This window comes from Uloborus diversus, chromosome 3 (assembly GCF_026930045.1).
Source record: "Uloborus diversus isolate 005 chromosome 3, Udiv.v.3.1, whole genome shotgun sequence".
Taxonomy (NCBI): Eukaryota; Metazoa; Arthropoda; class Arachnida; order Araneae; family Uloboridae; genus Uloborus; species Uloborus diversus.
Window position 1 is genome coordinate 143492648 of NC_072733.1, and position 21758 is coordinate 143514405.

Consider the following 21758-nt stretch of genomic DNA (forward strand, 5'->3'; position numbering starts at 1 on the left):
CCATGGACTCGGACTCGGAAGCGTCTGATCCAAGTGTCTGATCCAAGTGTCTGATCCAAGGTGTCTGATCCAGAGGTGTCTGATCCGGATCCGCGCGTACTGCGCATGCGCTATGGACCCGGATCCGGATCTGTTTCTCGGATACGTATCCGAGAAGTGATCGATCCGGATCGATCCGAATCCCCTTTCGGATCCGTTTTGCCCATCTCTAATGGCAATCAGATGTTTTTCCTTGAGCGATGCGAAGTGGGGAGAAACGAGTTCTGGGGGGGTTTGCCGTTCCACAGGAAGCCCGCCAAGGTTAAACTTGAAAACTCAAGTCTTCGCCAAGACAAAGTCGAGTTACGGCGCTTTGATTTTCCTTTCGTAATCAAATTCTTACAAATTAAGTATATTTAACACACAACAACTTCAACTATATGTCTCAACCACATACATTCTCTATTTTTTTCACATCATTTGGGAATTTACACCCGTTTAAACCTCCAAATTTACTAGAACTACTTCTCATCGCGGAGTAACACATCTCGTACCTTTCCCTTCAGTGCCAACTTAGATTGGAATATACTATAGTGGATTCTTGCACCCTTTGAACTTGTTCGTTTCCGTTTTTTTCCCTTACATTCATGGCATGTGAAGCAATCCGGAAAACTTGCAGAAGGGGTTGCTATTCATATTGTATTGTAATTAACTCTGAATTTGGAGCACTTCAGAAGTGATTGGTAGTCGGGGGAAAAGGGGGGGGGGGAGGCTCTTGAGCCAAAGTAAGCACCCTACAACTTGTGAGCCACCCATGTTTTTCTTTTTTAGGTTCAAAGCAATCCATATAAGTTTGCAGAAGGAGCTTTCAGTTAATTATTCTTGCATTATAATTAATTTTGAATTCATGGCACTGTAGAAGTGGAAGGAAAATTGGGGGAAGGGCCACATCTGAAGCCTAAGTGAGCGCAAGATATGGCACGCTTCTCCATGACATTCAATCGTCCTCTCAATTCATACTTTGTGCAGAATAGGGAACTGAATAAGATTCAGTGCAAAGGGTTGTGAGAGCCCATGGTGCCCCTACCAATCCTTACGCCCTTATGAATGAAGAACCTTTCAACAGAAGACATTTTGACAAAACCTTATTCTCTTCAAAGTCAAAGAGTCGGAGTCATTTTCCTCCAATTCCTCAGCCTTGGTTACCACCTGTTTCTCGACACTAGCTGGCTCATTAGTAATGGCAGATTAAATCAATTAAATTACCTGTCTTATTGGTAAACTTGCTGCTAGTAAGTGAATTTCGTTTAATGATAGTTGCTTCGAAATCGCATATCTTTCAAGATTCAAGACAGGAACTTAACATTTTGTTTGATTTCTGCTTCCGATTTGAAAGTTAATGATGATTATGAGCAAGATTTGAAGAAAAACATTTTTTTTACACATTTGTCAATTATGCATGTATGCTATCCAGAGACTGCAATTTCATCCTTGTTATGGACTCATCAGTCTGGAATGGTCAATCACCAAGTTGAAGGCAGATGTCATCTCATTGAAGCTAAGAGTGCCAACAAACCGGCAACTAAATTTAATTGAGCAAATCACAAGGGTTCACAGCAGTGGTGTGCTTCAACAAAACAATCGAAGGCAATGCATGAGTATAAAGCAGAAAGTTACCGTCCTTAAGACTGGGCTAGGGCAGAACTACATGCAATATACTGACATCCCAGTCATGATATCCAGAGACTGCAGTTTCATCCTTGTTATGGGCTCATCAGTCTGAAATATTCAAGAACCGAGCTTGAGAGGCAGATACTAGACTCATTCAGCTTGAATGAGATGATTTCCGTATGTTGCCTGTAGTTCTACCTTAGCCCTGGTAAAAGGTGGTAAACTGCTTTATACCCATGCTTTCCTTTCAATTGACGAGTTGAACTGCACCATTGCTGGGGACTCTCGCTGGTGTGTTAATTTTAATTTAGCTACCAGTCTGTTGGCACTCTAAGCATCAATGAGATGACATCTGCCTCCAGCTTAGTTATTGACTGTTCTAGACTGATGAGTCCATAACAACCACGAAACTGTAGTCTCTGGATGTCATAACAAGGCTGTCGGTATATTGCATATCTACCTTAGCCCTGGATAACTTACTGCTGAATTGTTCCATACATGTTTTTCGACAACAATGTCATTGTCTTTAAAAGTTGTGCTGTAATTAAAGTCACTGAAATAAAGTACTTTTTGAATACATATCTGTGCATTAAAAACTTTTCAAAAACTAATTAAAAAGTATGGCAAAAATCAAATTATCTTAGGATCCTGATTTTGCTTCATTAGTTTTTTAAAACAAAAACGTGGACACTTTAACCACTTTAATTTGGTTTTAAAAAAGTGGTTCATTATCTACATAGTTTAAAATTAATATGAAGTGTTGATGTTCAATATTTTTCACGGATCATTCCTTTTGGAAGACCCTGCATTATGATTAATTAATTTTGTTTATTTAAGGGTGTATTCAGAGGGCTTGTCATTGCTCCCCTCCAGCTTTTGGAAATATCGATTTTGAATTTTTTCTCTATAAAATGAAATGGTATGTACCATCCCTCCTGGAGGAACCTTTCCTTTCTAAATTCTCACTGCAGGTTTAGTTCAGGGTCATATCTAATGAGTGGGTTTTTAGTGTTTTAAACCCACTCAGAAATTTTTCTAATACTATTCCAAAACTTGCTTTATTACATTTTTTCTATTTTTTTTCAGAAAAATTAAACTACAATAAACTTTCTATCATCCGCGAATCATTTAACAAACAGAAACGTGTTTTTGCAGTAAGAAGCAGAAACAACGACTGTTTTTTGTCTAAAAATTGTAAATAAACTCATTTATTTTTGTTTCATTTATTTATTGTATTGTCTTACCATCACGAGAAAAGCCACTGCCGAAATGTCTGCGCCTGTCTACTGCCCTAGTAACGAGGCGCGTCTCATTTTCTCAAGAGAAACTTAATGTAGGGAAAACCCGTATGACTGCATAAAGGCGAGAAGACGAGAGGCGAAATGGCCCCAGAAAGCCTTCCTGCTAACCCTTACAGAAAATGAACTAAGTCTGATTCTATATCAGTAGATGGGCTCAGACTTGACGGTGGGAGCTTTTCTCGTAAAAGACAGACAATATTTTCTACATAGTACATACACTTGTTCTTTATTTATGCAAGTTCCGTTGTGCAAAAATACTAAACTTTTTTACTTTTTTTACTGTATAAATTTTCAGTTTGAAGAAAGTATTGAGGCATCAATGCAACTATATTTTTGTGGGAGGACAATTTTTACCTTATTGTCCCTCATTTTAGCCTTCTTGGGGTTTATCCGCGATTTTTATTATCAGCGGCACTTGTGACAACCGACCCGCTGATAATCAGAAGTTTACTGTATTATTTTTGAAGAATTGTACCACCTCAGTGCTTTAACTGCAGTATTTATTTTTATTGTAGTTATTGCGAACATCATTTGTTTCAAAACAATAGAGTTCCCTACAGATGTTAAATACCTATCACGTACAAAATTTTTGAATTTGAAAGTACCAGACTTTTGTAAAACATTTTAAAGGCGTCAAAAAATATTAATTTAATAGGTGCATATATTTGAATGTGCATGCATAAGTACACTCATCTATTCTTTTGATTTTGCTGGGGTATAGTACCAATTGGTTTTTTTTTTTAATTTAATAAATATCATTTTTTACATTTGCTCATGAGGAGGAGCACTTAAAGCGCAACTTTCTCAATTAAATTAACTATCATTAGAATATATGAATGATATAGAATTTTATTCATTATTTAGATTTCACTAGGTTTACGTTTGGTAAAACTTTTCCCAAAACAAAAGTCTCGTTACAACACACTTTTGCAAAAGAAATGACTTTTTTATGGAGAGTTTGCAAAAGGGAAGTGTTCTTGATGTTGTATTACCCTGTGTTACTTCCATGGTAGTTTCAACTTAACAAAAGATCATTAACTTTCCCTTTTCAATGAACTCCCAAAGGAGAAGTATACTGCCGTGGGCAAGTTATGGGTAGTATCTGAAGATTTTTAATGTTTTTGTATTTTTGTCACCTATTGTAGGTTAGCTTTAATTTACAAGCTTGCTTATTTGTTTCATGCTGAGAAAAAGTGCAAAAAACGTCTTATTCCAACATTTCCCTATTGTTAGTATTGAATACAGAACAAGTTGCTTCAAATATCTCGAAAATTACTTTCTGCAGATACTACCAATTACCTGCCCACTGCAGTATAAATGTTTGAAGGTGCACTGAATTTTACTAGTGCTAAACTCATCAGTAAAAACTTGAAATTGAAACAACCATCAATCGATTAATTTTTAGAAATACCTTGTTTTTTTTATGTTTATTTTTGAAAGGGGACACATCTAATATTCTCGATGCCATTTGGATGTGACCAAGTTTTTATGCACGATATTTAGTATTATGTAGCAAAATTCTGAAAAGAGGCCTAAATTTTATGCATAAGGATAACATTAGAAACACTATCACCTCACTACAATCCTTGATTACAAAAGCTTTAGTTTGTAGAAAACCACAATCCAATTTTATTTATTAAATTTATATAGGTCTTGCATATTTATATTTTGATGGCATTGAAACTTCATTGACTCAACAGGCCTTTGTGAGCCCAAGAATCTTTTTTGTACAAAAATATTCTTATTTTTCTATGTCTTATACAAAAAGTGTATATTTTAAGTTAAAAATATTGACAACTCATTATGCCCTTTTTCAAAATTAATAAATTTGATTCAATTATAATTAGGTTGCCAATGATATAAAATTTTGAAATAAGAAACAGATTTCATTTTAAATGGCATGATTTTTTACTATTTAAATTCTGGGACCTTTGGGAGTCACTGTAGACCCCTTGTCAGCTAGGGCTTGCCAGCCCTCCATAAATATATCACTTAGATTCCAAGCTAGGCCCACTATAGCTGGGGCAAACCTAACCTGGGAATATCGTGAAGGCTACGCAAATCCTAATCACAGCATTACAGAGCTGCCGGTTAGGTTTACACCAGGCAGACATGGCCTCTTGTTGACCCCGTCGAAATTTAAACTTCCAATAAGCAGGCATGTCATTTAGGAGGGTCAATTGCCTCACCCCTAGCTTTGAGAAATTAATGTTACATATAAGGGGTTGTAATTCCTGCAATAAAATTTGCATTGAGTAAACATCCTCTCCCATCCCTCAAACCCTGGAAAAATTTGAAATGACAAGCCTGCTTATACGAAGTATTAGCAGTTCAGGAATACTAAGAAATTAAGAATTTCTGTACTTATTCATGTCTTTAGCAAACCAATGTGATTTTAGCCAATAGTAATAATTACTGTGAATAAGAAACAATTACCTTTTCACAGATTATAGGTAGTTCAAGTATTTGGTAAATATTCACTTCAAATTACTTCAGAGTTACCAGAAGATTAGTTTTCAGTGGCTGATTTATGGGTTTAAGAGGCCCATTGAAATATATTTTTGGGGACCCCTTTGTCTGTAATTATCATCATAATTGGCTGGATAGCCCATTGCGAGCCTTGGCCTTTTTCAGGAGATCCCGCCAGGCTGTCCTCCTCTTTGTCGTTGACCTCCAGTTTTTGATTTTTTTAGGAAGACTATGAGCAATAATCGATAAAGTATACAGAAAGCACTTGGAACACCTTTCTTTATCCGATTAAAATTCCCATCCTATTTCAATCTTGTCTTTACTTGATAGAAACTAGAGCTTTTATATAAGTAAAAGTAGGGTCGCATGAAATTTTTTTCGAGCTTTTGCGATAGGTAGCAAAACGTTTTTAAAATTTAAACAAGAAAACAATAAATGCCATTTGATAGGCCGTCTTTATACGGAAAAGTTTTTTCTAGCAATTTCGTGTATGATTCTAAATCAGCTAAAAATGTTTATGATGAAAGAAAATTACTTTTTAGTCTATTTTAATACATAGGACCTATCTAAAAAATGTAGTTAAAAATGATTTATAAAAATCTGTTAAACCTCCTTGAGTTACTTTGGTTGGAGGGTATTCTATATCACGTAAACGGGTTGTGATGAAACCAATGTATTCTTTGAAACTTATTTTAAAATTGACAGAAGTCCTGATTTTTTTCCTCTTCGGATACAAAGGAAATATTGATCCATCTGCCATTTCTTTAAAGAGACCCCTACATCAGCGCATACAGAAGGAATTGAAGGAAACTTTTAAGTTGTTCTGCAATTAAGAAAAAATGTAAGATTCCTTTTAATTGAATTATAAGAAAAAAAATAAATTTTGAAAATAAATGCTGTCGACATAAGTATGATTTTCATTTAATGTTTTATAATCGACTAGCAGTACCCGCGCGGCGACGGCCGTCCTAAGAATTTAAAGGAAGTCCGTTGAATAAAAAAAAAATCCACCCACCACCTCCCTGCTGACGTGAAATGATCATTTTTCTTCAACTAAAATGCGTACACACCTTTTCAGAAACCTATTAAAGTCTGAAATTTAAAACTATTCGCCAAAGCACATAAAACGATAGCCGCCTTCGACGACCAGTTGGTTCACCTTTCTATGCAAGCAGCCCCAAAGGATTGGGGGGGGGGCATTGAGCACACGTTGAAGTTCCTTAAATACGGGCCTTCTATCTCTTAATGACCATCTACCTATATCAACCTCTATGTTTAACTATCGATCTATCTATACGATCTATGCATATCTACCTCTGATGGTAATTATCAATCTTTTTCTATGTATGTGAAACAAAGTTCATGCAAAAAACCGCGCGATTTATTTATTTAATCAAAATAGCACAAAAAAAAAAAAAAAAAAAAAACTCTCTGTTCCCCGTAGTGTCAAAAAGATTTTTTAAAAAAATCATTGAATCAAATGCACACAAATGCGTAACGTATGCACTAACAACAGCAAAATGTCTGGGGGGAGGGTGAATAAAATTCCTAAACGAAAAAAAAGAAGCAAAGGTAAGCGATGCAGTTTGATCACGTGGTCATGACGTCATTTCCGAGACGTAATTACCATCGTAAATAATATTGCTTTAACTTCGGATATGATTGGAAGTCGTACCGTGCTCCGCATTAAAAAAAATTGTAAAAAAAAACTATTACATATTTTTGAAAACTTTTTCTCTCTGAAGAAGGTAAAATGTTTTTTCTATTACATAGTTAAAATTTAGAAAAGAGGCCTTTATACTTTTTGAGGGATGAGTTTAGAAAAAAATAAACCCAGGGGAAAATGCAAAATAAAGGTTTTTTTCAAGAATTCATAAAAAAAATACAAAAATTGCTCTACATGCAAAAACTTTTTCTTTCATCATACTTAAAATTAAATTTTCTACATTTTAGTACAAAAAATATTTTTCTGGCGCAATTGGTTCGGGATCTGTGGGGTAAAAAGTACTAAAAATCACATAAAACATTGAATAACTTTTTACTAACCAAAGTATCAATGTAAATTGTAGCTTATAGCCTTCCTCAATAAAAGGATTATTCAACACAAAAATAGTTTTTCAATTCGAACCAGTAATCTCTAAGATTAGCGCATTCAAACAAACAAACAAACAAAGAAACAAACTCTTCAGCTTTATATTATTAGTACAGTCTGATCCCGACTTACGCGAGCGTTTTAACACTTCTCGAATTAGAGGTAGAAATGAAAATTATTGAGGCCCTTTTGCGCAGTTAACGACAGACCAGAGCAACCGTAGTTTGAACAGCCCCTTCATTCATCACATTTATGAAGCACCAATAAGCATTTCATTAAAAAATATGTATTACTTCAAAATTAATCCATATTAAAATAATTGAAAACGGCATGAATGAACTTTTAAAAATGCATGAAATTATTTTGTAAACTATAAAAATTTTGCAATTATTAAAATGTATGAATAATTCATGAAATTATTTTGAAATATTCTGAGAAAATTAAACTATCATGTACTGTTGCAAAATACATTTAAGACAGGGGATCCCAAAGTGGGTGCCACGGCACCCTGGGGAATCCGCAGAGAGACGAATGCTAACGCGAAGTCCCTATGGCATAAATAATAAATATATACATACTAGCTGACCCAGCCACGCGTTGCTGTGGCGAAGTAGTTGAATTAAAATATTCTTTTGCTCAATATTTTGATGGAATCTAACCAATATTTTAAGTAAATCTTAAAATAGTCTAGCCAATTTTAAAACAAATGAGATTGATAATGGGCGTGTTATACTGAATTAAGTACTTATTGAATTTAGTAAGTACTAACTAAAATTTCAATGGTTAAAGCACTATACTTACGCTTAGTAAATTTTGCAAGCATGACTTCGGCCAAAAATAAAAGCAAAATAATTTGAAAGTTATAGTCAATATCGAAACTGATTGTAATATATCAGAAAGTAGAAATTAAACATAAACCAACATACACTTTTAGAATGTACACTAAATTTTATTCATCTCAATTAATCTATAGTTTGTAATCAATAACCTTTTTACAAAAAAATTAACTAAATTAAATACATATAAAAATAATTTTATAAATGAGGTAGATTACATAATTGACTTCTATATATTGTTTCCATTATTTGAAAACTAAAAATTATCTAAGCACTAAGTTGTGCACAATATTCTTGCTTAACCTGTCTTTTGCTAACACGAATATGTATGATAACTTTCCCACTCGTGAGTAGGCGATAGATACAAGATGTCCTGAAAAAAAAACTGAATGTTTTCAAAAATTTATAACAGGAAAATGGTTACTGATTAAAAACAATTTTTGCAGAAAATTCATGTGGTGGGACGTAAGTTTCGCCCCGCAGAGCTCCAAAGTTTAGTTCAAAAGTTTTTCAATAGATGGCGCTGCAGATAGCAAGCCTCTACGTCAAAAAAAAAAAAAAAATATTGGAATTCACCGATTTTTTCCTCTAATTGCGACATGTGGTTGCAGCCGGCGGCAGGCATTTTGAAATCATTGTTGCGAAATTTTATTTATTAAAAACATTTTTCGAAAAACTATGATGTAATTTTCTGTCTCTCTTTCATTTACGGTCTTACATCTGCTGCGCCATCTATTGGAAAGTTCTTGAACTAAGTTTTGGAACTTAGGTGACAAAACTTATGGGTCACCATATGAATTTTCTGAAAAAATTATTTTTTTTAATCATTAACAATTTCATGTTATGAATTTTTGAAAACAGTCAGTCTTTTTCTGGACATCCTGTAGTTGCCCATGAGAGAAACATGTATGTTTCAAGTCCAAACCGAAAGTAGACATTGTTTGGTCTTGAAATCTATTTATGGTCTTATCAAAAGCTAAACAAATCGGAAATTGAAGCCTTCCAAATGTGTTTGAAAATTATGACGCTATTAATCGCTGACGTGGCAACACAAAAATTTCTCCTTTAAACTTTCCGTCAAAATTGTTGAAATTTTGATGAAGAAACGTGTACCGTTGCATAATCTAGGTGGGTTTAAACTGTGAAAAAAAATAATTGGTGAAAGAATTTTCAACCGAAAATCGTCTAGTAGTATTCCTGGTATATCTAGAGAATTTAAAAATTCAGTTGGGATGTTTACGGCTTTGTTTTCATCCCCAACTTTATAGCCTTGCTCAGCACAGAGGGTCAGCACAATCTGATTATGATTTTTTTTTTCAGCTGTCATTAATGGCTCATTATTCACAATAACTGTAGCTAAGACAGCGCCATTGCACTGTTTTTTCTCGTTGCAAATCAGTGTCATCTAAGTCGGTGACCAATCGATCGGGTGATATCACACTATAATAACTAAACAACAAATTTGAAATTGAAATGTATGAATCTTCAATCAACACTAAAGCTTCATCATACATCTTTGGTGTAAGATCTAGATTTGGACATCGGTGTGTTTGTTTCACTCTATGGAGTACATCTTGAAGCATAAAGTTTATATAGTTTCCCCACAGAAATGATGATTGTGTTGGATATTATGTCGTGAAAATTATCTTAAACAAATGACGAATACCGTTTCTCGTTATGCAAAACCTGCATTAGGAAATGCAACTCTCAATGACTGTGTGTTACCAATAATTACAATTCGCGAAATGCATCGTGATATGTTTTAAACACTCAACAATTAACGGTCCGCAAATATTCCCGTCTTTTAGGGAATGTTTAACGAAAACAAATGCAAAAACAACATTGTCTTTGTTTTGGATGCACAGTTTTGTTTTGGATGGAGTTTTGGTCCCAATGTCTTGGCTTTAATTTTTAAAAATGCCCGAGATGGATGAATGTTGTATTCTTTGTTTGCGTGGCTTCCATGATTTTTTTGATTTTATGCAACACTGTAAAAACAATTAAGAAACATCCTGAAGAATTCCGAAACCTCACCGATTCGAGACAATCATTTTTTTGAAACCTTTAGAGAGAACCGAGTGAGATTAAAAATAACAGCTTGGCATATTTTTCGACTCACCAACAAAGTACCAAAAGCATTATCGCAACCATAGCCACTGCTAAGAAGGACTTTCAAGCACGCACAAAGAATTCAACTTGCTTGTTACTCTTGGAAAGTTACGGAATCCAGAGACTCGCTTCGTCCCATTGAAAGTTATGTCAATCTGTACGGACCACGACGACGGTAATGAAGTCAGTTCATCACTAAAATTCATTAACGTTCCTGAAATTATCCTGGAATCTTTGAAGAATTCAGTACTATCCCAGGTTAAAAGCCAGTCGTATCGCTGAACCTTCAGAAAAGGATTAGGTAAGTTGAATAGAAAGCTTTACAGCTCTCTACTTTTCCAAGCTCCAACACTAATGCTGCAAGCATGGCGAAAGATAAGACAGATTTGCAAGCAAGTATCATGGTGTAATTCGTCTGCAATTCCTGCAAAGCTACGGAATCCAGAGGCTCATTCACTATCAGTGAGAGTTTGGTCAATGTAGACTGAACACAATCGAACTGAAACCGATACACTTAATAAATACGCTCAGTTAAATCTTTAAACTGGAAATTAAAAATATTTTTTGCAACAGTGAGAAGAAGTCTGCATTCATGACGTTTGTAGCAATTCAAGAAACTTTTTGAAGCAGATACTTTATTTCCAAATAAAATTTTTGGGGAACTGTGAAATCCCAACATTTTCCACGGAAATAATCAGTGACATTTCGGATTTGTTTACAGTGCATGTAAAATAGCGTGGAACATTGGTAAATAATTTCATTTCTGAGAATTGGGCCAAACACATTGGGTTTTTGACAAAGTAAAAAAAAAAAAAAATCTAGGTCGTTTTTTGTGGTTCAAGTACTTTCCGTAGAAAATATCTTCGGTAAAACATACTCGTTGATTGTTTTCAAGTTTTTTACTGCAAGAGGATGTACAGAACGGTCTCTTTCGTATATGGGGAAGCCAGATAGCTTCGCTGCTGTTTTTATGTAAACTCATCGCGTTTTTTCGGCAATTTCGTCCATATCTATTACTACAAATGCTACCTAATAAGGACTTTCAATAATGTATTTGATGAATTATTTAATGGATTTCACAAATCAGCAAAATTCGACATTTATATGAGCCTCGTACGTTTTTAAAAGTAGTGGTGAGTATGGAACTACCCGCTGCTTATCAATTTCAACTTGATTTGTAGAATTTGACATTAAGATTGAAAAGTGTGGCCTCTATACTCCTCCTTTCTATGGCGATATTGTTGATAACCATCAATATCCGTAACATAGTAATATTTGTAAATTTTAATTTACTTAAGAATAAAATTTTTGAGGATGAATCAGTTTACAGCGCCATCTAGTAAGAATTTACAGAACCAAACAATCAATACACATTATTAATGTATAATCAACATTTATTTGCATTAAAAAATTATAAAAACCATCCCATCTTTTAAGTTGGACCAAATTACAGATAGGTATGAAATTTGATAGAAATCGGTTCAGTAGTTTCCGAGTTTACCCCGAACAAACATCGTGACACGAAATTTTTATATATATAGATATAATAGAGATAATCTAGGGTGCCGTGTGAAAGCTCTTGTTCTTCAGGGGTGGTGCGACTCGGAAAAGTTTGGGAACCGCCGTTTCACACGATACTTGAGTGCATGAGAGGGTAAGGACGTACTTATATGCTTTATATGATATATATATATAGTCCAGTAGAAATATCGTTTGGGGTCAAACAAATTGCAACAGAAATGATTCTTGTGAGAAATGGTAGGTAACATGCTCCTAATGAACACACTAAAAATATACATCCGTACTGTTGGGACAAATATGTTTTTTTGGCCGCCATTTTGAAAAATCACAAAAAAAATTTTAAATTAAAAAAAAATCATTTGTGGAATCAAATGATAGAAATTTTCCCGCTAAGAAGAACAAAATGTGAGACATTAAAAGAGAAGTGATCATACTATTCTCCCGTTCTATTGGGAAAAATGGTATTTTTTAGCCGCCATCTTGAAAAGTTACGAAAAAAAAAACATTATCTACTCTGCCAACTACACTATTTGACCACAGTACTCTGAATTTTTAAACTACGCATTATCTACTCTGCCAACTACACTGTTTGACCACAGTCCTCAGCAAATGAGAAAAACAGATAAAGCTTCATTGGCAAAATCGTTAGATACCTTGAATGAAAAAAAACGATCTGCATGAGAGTACTTCCTACTTTCTTGATGCTGGTGTATTGGTTCATCAGTTACCCTGATTCATGTCTAAAATATTTGGAGATGTGAAAGTCAACACGAAGCATATGAAAGCAAAAGATTTGGAAAAAAGACCATATTATTCAATGGGTGTAAGAAACCAAATACAAATGCATTTGATGAAAATTCACCTATAATTATTCCGAAAAAAAAAAAAAAAACATTTTTCTTTCCGATTCTGTAAACAAACAACGTTTGGTCAACATACTGGCGAGTTGTTTTCAAAGGAGAGTTCATTCTGTGATTCAAGCGGAAGGTGACGCAGACACGATGATAGTGAAAAAAGCTGTAAAAATTGCCCAGAGAAACACGTGACGGTAGTTGCGGATGATGCAAACATTTTAATCCTTTTACTATATCATTCTTCTAAGAATATTTTAATACGTCAACCTCGAGGGTCCCCTGTTTCTGTTTCCGTAGGGACTCACCAGAAGAATATTTTAATAGTTTGCTACACAATCTGATAAAATTTGTGACATTCAAGCCATTCAGAAATCTATTGGTGGGAAAGCCTTGTTATGTTCTCTGAAAATGCCATAAGGAATATACAGTAATAATATTTCAACTATTATATTTATTAAAACTTAATCCAACATCAGCATCCAAATGAACCAATTGTTAATACAACTGAATAATAATATCTATTATCACGAGTATCCTTTGTTTTTAAGATTTGACTCTTAAAACTGTTGATCATGCCATTTCGGATCATCGAAAGATGTTACTTTGGAATATTTCGTTGAAATCGATTGTAAGATTATTGTGTCACTATATGTAAGTAACATCCATACAGGCCACTTAAGCGCGCTTCGCTATTAGCAATACCTTAGGAAAAAGACTTAGCTAACAAAGAATTTGACACAGCTCGTTTGCGCCCAACACAAAATGCATCGAAATATCATCTATATCGAGTACATTTGCAGGGCTTTATTTGGAAAAACCTTGAATTACAAACTCGGGTTCCCAAACTTTCGGGATGGCAGTTGGTAGATGGAGAATTTCAGTGAATATCCAGACTTGAGCCCAGTACTAGATCAACTCTTACTTGCCAAAATACACTAGAAGAACCATGTAACACCACAAAATGTATATGCCGTCGATTTGGATTTCTATACTGGGTAATTTGTAAAAACTGTTGCGGAAATAACTGCGCACGCACAGGAAACATTTTGAATTTGGATAAAGATAAAAATAAAATTTTATTTTGACAAAGTAAATATTTTATTTGATAAAAATTTCTTAAATTCATGATTTTGTTTTTTCTAACTACTTATTTTTTTTAAAAAATGTATTTATTCAACCTTTTTGAACAATGTCCTCGGACGCAAAGTTATCCACAGTTCTTATACCGCTTTGATTAATAAATAATGATTTTAATACATCAAGAGACTTCAGTATTTTGGCTCCAACTTCATTCTTTCCTTTCTTTTCAATCTAACACAAAATCATTTTCTTTTTGCGCAAGAAATTTTCTTTCATTTGATACCACACATTATGTTTTTTATTTTTGAAAATTTTCCATGGTTTTTCAAGATGGCAACCAATAAAACAAATTTCTCGCTTCAGTGCGGATGTAAATTTTTATCCTGCCCACTTTACTTAAAATATCCTATTTTATACTCCTTTTCAACATAAAATTTCCTTTTATTTGATACCACACACAATTTTAAAAATAAAACATCTTTTTTCAAGATAGTGGCCAAAAAAACCTTCCATTTTTTACTACAATATAGATGTATGTTTTTAGCATCTTCACTTCACTTTAAGTATCCCATATTTTTTCCTTTTCAATGTTAAATTTCCTTCCATTTGATATCACACATGATTTTTTTTAAATATTTTTTTAAATTAATTTTCAAGATGGCGACCAAAAAGCGCATTTGTCCCACCAGTACGGATATATATTTTTAGTATGTTCATTAGGGGTGTGTTACCTACCATTTACCACAAGAATCATTTCTGTTGCAATTTGTTTGACCCCAAGGCGTTTTTTGGCCTATTTCTACTTCATTAATACATCGCTCAAACTGATCATTTTTTTCTAATTTACTGTTTTGGATTTTTCGCTTTTTTTTTTTTTTTTTTTTTGCGTAAAACCAAAATATAGGACTCACTCCCATGAGTCACATGTCCAAAAACATTTTCACGTAGTAAAGAATATAACTAAATAAAATATTGGAAACATCGCATGTTGCGTATAATTAAGATTCAGAGTCGCAGTGCAGTGAAGAACCTTCCCGTATTATTTATATTTATTTCAATTATGTTCACAGATATAATTAATATTAAAAATAAACAAAGCATGCTTATAATGCAGCATCAATGTATGTATTTAAATTTTTGGGTATGCATAGCACCCATTGTTTTTTGTGCGGATCTAGAGGGGCTATGGAGACCATGGCCCCTCCCAAAACCTTGCGATTGTAGGAATTTTTTTAAGAAGAAGAAAAAGAATGAAAATATTATGAAAAAATAACAAAATTTAACACATGTGTTTTAATTTTCAAGAAATTTAGATCTTAGTTGTTAGAGAAATTATCACTCTCCTCGAAACAAAACTAATACTTCCAAAATTTTGCTCCATTCGTTTACATCATTTCTTGACTCCAACTTCAGACACTTAGACAATCTCTAAATGCTGCTGTCCTCAGAGAACATCTATTGCTCATGTGACTAAAGAGTGCCTAAATTTGGGTTTTGTGGCTTTAATTTCGAAATTTTTCTGAGGGAGAGAGCTCCCTTTTCCCGTGCTCCGCAAAAAATGTCGCGAAAGGTAACCGAAAATTGCATTTAAGGACTTCAATTCGAAACATTTTCAACGCAAATAAGCTTACCCAGCCTTTATCCCAAAGTTTATCCAAGTTTATCCCTTAACTTGTACAAAAGTGGCTAAAATAACCTTTTAGGGGGCTTCAATTACAAACGGTTTCCAATAGGCTCCCCCTCCCCCGGTTAATATCGTGATGTTAGCTTTAGAATGTTTTTGAAGGAAAAGCTCACGAATTTTCCATCCCTTTCTCTAATACGTCCAAAAATAACTTTAAAATGGATTTTTAGAGCCTGGATTTAGTAAGGGTGGATTTCTAGCACCCTTACTCTCCCTTTAATGTCAGCAAACATTGCCTAAAGGTGCATTTTTAGACTCAACAGCAGAGGAGTTAGAAGAGCACTCACCTCCTCTACTAATTTCTCAAAATATAACGGCAGAATATTTCAGTTCCAAGCTTCATTTTCAAAAAAGTATTTTGGTGTCAGCATCAGAACCCTGACCTTTCTTCTTACACCACCGAAAATAGCCAAAAATATGTTTTTAGGACCCTAATTTTTCAAAATTACTCAGAAATTTCGATACCGAAAAATTTTTGAGGGAGATTTCAAAATCCATCCCTCTCACCTAACATCTCTAAAAATAGCCTAAAACTGAGTTTTTAAAACTTCATTTTAATAAAATTTCTTTGGAGTTTGTTCGAAAATTCCGACAGGCACCTCCCAAAATGATCGGCTAGATCCGCCATTGAATTGTGTATCACTTCTTGATGTAGTGGAAAACAACGGGGGGGGGGGGGGGGGGGGTGCGCCGTAATCCCAGAAATATAAATATACGAGGACATTTATGCTGCATGATAAACATTCTTAAGTGCATTTTTAATACAAATCATATCTGTAAATACAAGATGAATAATAATGCAATGCTTCTTTGCTGCAGATCTGAGATGCGACTCTGACTATGCAACAAGAGTTGCTTTTTTTCCCCTTACATGAAATTTTTTTCGGGCGTAATGCTCGTAGGAGTGAGTTTGATACTCTGGTTTACGCCGAAAAAGAAGTGAAAAAATTTCAAAACAATCCTAAAAAACAGATCTCAGTTTTGACGATTTTTTTTAAGATGGGGGGGGGGAGCATAACCCCCATGAGTCTTCCATCTTACCCAAATGTTCATTCTTTTGAACTTTGCACCTCTCTAGCTTCTCAGAAGAATATTAATGGCAACATATCACTTTCCACTCCCTTCCCTTCTTAATAGAAATAATTGCTATATGAAACAGTTGAAAACATGAAGAAAGTCGGGGGAGGCGTGGGGGCGGCATTTCCAAAAAGTGGGACGTGATGGAAGAAAACAGTCTTCATATTTGGATTCAGGGGTCATTTTGCGTAAGAATCAGCAAGAATGGTGTCAGAAGCATTTTGAAGCTTCAGCTAGCTCATCTACGAACGAAATATCTTGAGTAAAGTCGGCTTCAATGCGGAAGAAGCTTGCCTTTTTCACTTCATCCTACCCTATCCAATGGCGAGTTTTGAAATATGAATTCAAATTTGAAACAAGTGCATCGAGTGTCCAATTACTAAACAGAAATATTAAACAATATTGCATTCGAAATTAACAGCTTTCATGTCTCTTTATCGGTCTTGAAATTGTTAAAACAACCATTTGTGATTATTGTTTGGTATTCCTTTATTTAAATCATAACGTTTTCTCAATTTAATTCAGCACCGTTTCTAGATCAGGGATCTCCGAACTTTGTCCGAAGGGCCAATTTGGAAACTTTCTTAAGAGTCGCGGGCCAATACTCAAACAGAGCTCATGATATAAAATATAGTTCAGAATCATGAGCAAACTTTTATATTAAAACTAATCAAGACATGCAAAACATTTTTTTTTTAATTCAACATTGTTGTGACATTTCCAGTACTCAAGAACACGCCTCAAATCTTATATCAAATCTTTTGTTTTTATCCTTTAGGTGTCGGATTAATCAACTACCGGAAGTAAACCAATTGCCTCTCTTATCTTTAGAACTGACGTTCATTAATTACTAGTTTAAAACATTGAATAATCAAAATTACTTTTAAATGAATTCCAAATAGCCTTATTTCAGTAACTACTAAATCCATTGAAATTTTCGTAATTAATCATTTTTTTTTATTATTAATGAACAAATTCAACAACTCATCACCTGTTAGAAACATTTTGTATGACCTTATTAAGTATCTTATAGACTCAGGAATATTCTCCAACAATATTTTCCAGTTTCTGGCTTTTAATGGGATTCTTTATATCTTAACTGTTTAATGAAACAAAACGCACAAAAAAAAAAAAAAAAAAAAAATATAATGAACAATTTTAATGTTCGATTATGGCAGCTGAATTACAAGAATGTTTCAACGAATTTTTCCTAGCAGGGGTGCCTCGCCCCCCCCCCCTTAGAGAAAGAGCGCACCACCTAACAATCGCGAAGCCCCTCAAAGCAAGAGACCCACCAAAAAATGAAAAAATCCTGTCAAAAACCCTCTTCCTAAAAATTTCAATACAAATCCCCCCTCCTAGGTAGGCACCCCTGTACTAGGATGTGCAATTTAAAACTCCCAAAATTTTAATGCACAAAGAATTTCTCCCAGCAAAGTTAAAAATGCCTAGTAATTATTACTATGTAGATTTTTTCAATTCTAAAATAGAGCCCGCTGCCGTGATCCAGATTTTAGATTCTCATGGGTCACTTCTGGGCCAGCGGACTCTAATTTGGAGACTCCTGTTGTTCTAGTCTAGACAATAGACTTTTTTTACACTCCCATCAATTGTATAGCAGGTCGCTTGTAAACAGCAACGAAAGCGATCAGCCGGTTTTGGAAACTGCACTGTAGAAATAATGTAGTCAAAGAATGTAAATAAAAGATAGCTTGAAAACGAAAGTTCCTACTCACGGTTCCTTCTCCTATTGCGAGTAAGAATAGATCATTAAAAACGCACAGCTGCTTGTGTGTGAAATATCCAGTTTATTCTACTAGGAACACAAAAACAAGGAATATCGGTGATTTTGTTTAAAAATTTACCAATCAATTTCAGGTTTTTTTTCCTTGCCCAAACCCCTAGATATAGAGCCGGTTTTACTATTGCTCCCGTGGGACCTGTGCTACGGGTCTCAACTCAAGAGCTCCCGAAAATTAAAGAATAATATTTTAAAGATTAAAAAAAAAAGTTCTTATTATGTTTTCAAATATTTATTATTTTTGTCTTTCAAAATGTTATGAAATATTTTTATTTGCTAATTGAATATTTTAATTGTTATAACTGGTTCTTTCCTTTTTTTAACTATCAGTTCTTTGGGTATGAAATTGAAAATATCACATGAAATTGAGGAACAAACTCTTCCCTATTACGTAAAAATAATTATCCTGAATTACATTTACCTTTTAGACAAATATCACGCATGATTATTGCTTACATTCATGCCTTCAACACGGAGCTCCCTATTATTGTTTATGGCAGGGGTTTTCAAACTTGTTCTTCTCACGGCACCCTTTGATAAATTTCAGTTTTCTCTCGGAACCATAGTCCATCTCTGTTATTTAAGTAAGTGCGAGTAATAAGGCAACTGTAAAGTTTAAAACCTAAAATCTTTCTCCTTTATAATTGAATTGCTTGAGCTTATGCATATTCATCAGATGACTGATAAAAGTAAGAAAAAAATAAAACCAAATGACAATTTGAGTTTCAATTGCGTTTTTCCACAGTTCTAGCAAAGAAAAGCGATTTAGTCTTACTAGAAATATGGTTCCTAACTAGGAGGACTCTAGGCAAAGATAATTTCACGCAAAGTGGAAGACAAAAATGTCAAAAAGTACAATCAAACTAAACGAAGTTATAAGAGACTTTAAGAGTCATTTTTTTTTTTTTTAAGCTGGGCACTTTTGATAGTTGATGTCTTCAATTTTCGTAAAAATTTCAGGATGCGTTAGTGGTAATATGATAAGAAAAAAGTGAAGTTTCTTTTTCTAAAAAACTGATTTGTTTGTCCTTGAGTAGGGGTCAAAGTTTAAGGTCGTGAAAAAAAAAAGAGCTAAATATATGATTGCTTTGCATCAAAAGCAATGAGAGAACCAAGCCAATTGTTTTAAATGTGGATGCTACTTGATACTACGTACATGCTAGCATAAATATTTTGGTGGGTCACCCATGGTTTTGAGGACAAAAGTCAATTGAAAATGCTACTTTTAAAACTTTTTTGCCTTGTTTAGGCCCAGGTATCTGCTAAAGCTGTGAGTAACCCTCGGAAATAGTTATATGATTAACTACTCACCACAGTATAGTACTAAGAAAAATATAAAATAGCTTTCATTTCTCTTCACTTAAGTAGTTAAACGGTCTCAAAGTCGATGATTTTTTAAAAATGCCCATGTTTAGAGGTCAATAACTTTGTTCGCGACCGGTCAACAACTTTGGAACACAGCTGTAGTTATAGTTCAAGTGGTGTTGTTTAATGTTCAGGTTAGAAGCCCATGGCAACTAATTAACTTTTTTAATTACGCGGCCTCAAAGTTGATAATTTGAAACAAAAAGAATCACAGTTTTAGGTCAATTCTCTAAAACACTGTGTCAATAACTTTGAGCAAGAGCTGCAATTATGCTCTAAGTGGTGTAGTTTTGGATTCATGTCAGAAAAACACGAGATCTAATCATCTTACTTAATTAAACGGCCTCAAAAAAGATGATTTCAGTATACAAGAGCGTTTTATCACGAGTTTATATGCGTGCTACTCAAAATCTTATTAGCTCAAACTCACATAAATACTAGAACGAATCAACAGTCTAATGTACTTTAAGCTTCCAAAATTTCATGCTTCCAGTTTAAAAGAAATTTCTGTAAGTTTGACCACAACGTGGAAATTCTTCTCACAAAGCTGATCAGCCATTTTGTAGCACTATATTTTGGAGTTCCTAGATCCTCAGGATTTTGCTTTCGGAAGCTGAAAATTAGCATCAGGTTAGTTTCAAAGACATCTCTACGCCTATATAAAATTTCATCCCATTCGGGGATGATCGAGCAGGGACAGTTTGGAAAATCAAGTCAGTTGACGGGGAATCACTCTGATATAATCATTATGCACATTTCACCTGCATCTTTTGTTATTGTCTAACAGACCTGTTTTTTTTTTTTTTTTTTGACGTTATATTTATATGTTTACTTTTGAGCCTTATTTCATGAATTTGTTTATTTGTAAAAGTTTATTACTAAGTAGTGTATATGCAAATTCTACTGTAATTATGAACTCAATCCCTTACCCAATTGAAATCCTCTTCCTAAAATATAGCATTGATTTATGATCAGTATAAAGTCAAAAACAACAAACGATGTATGTGAATTGTCATACTGTTATATCAATATGATTCCACGTCAACTGATCTAAATTTCTCAAACTGTCCTGCTCGATCTCCCCCGAATGGGATGACATTTTATAGAGGTGTAAAGATGTCTTTGAAACTAATTAATGCAAATTTTCAGCTTTCGAGATCCGAATCCTGAGTATCTAGGATCTCCAAAATATAGTGCTCCAAAATGGAAGATCAGCTTTGTGAGAAGAATTGCCATGTTGTGATCAAGGTTACAGAAAACTTCATTACACACACTGTTAAAAAAAACCTGAAAGTTCAGGTAGTTTTCTGACTGATTTTAACAGAATATTTCCGTAATAGCTTCAAGACGTATTTTTTCCTTAGAAAAACGGAAATATCACGAAAGAAAATAACGAAAACAGAATTTTTCCATTTTTAGGGTTGCCACTGTGTTGTACTTTGTTAGTATTCTGATTAGCCTTAAAGTTATGATAAATGTCACTTTTTGAAATCGCACTGTTACATGTTGTTAATTAAAAGCTTATTTAGAATAACATCTCAGATGTTGTAGACAAGATAGATAGCTTGCTATTTCATGTCTGGAGAGTAATATACTCGTATGTCGAAATTGTTTTTACTCCTTAGGCTTTGTAGGTTTGGAAAAAATGATCGCGCCATTTTCAGACAGTCAGATGTGTTTTGATCCCCCCGGTGATTTGTTGTGGATTTTACTCAGTTAGTATCAGAATATTATTGCGGTGTATTATTTTGCTCAATACTTCGAACATTTCTATTCGTTAGTCATATTGTGTGTTCTAGCGGTGAGAATAGTTTTAGGACCTCGTGTTATCCATTTAAAATAAAGGTTATTTATTGGATTACTTGTATCCAGATGCAATGGAGATACTTAAATTTAGCACCGCTGGTCACATGTAAGTA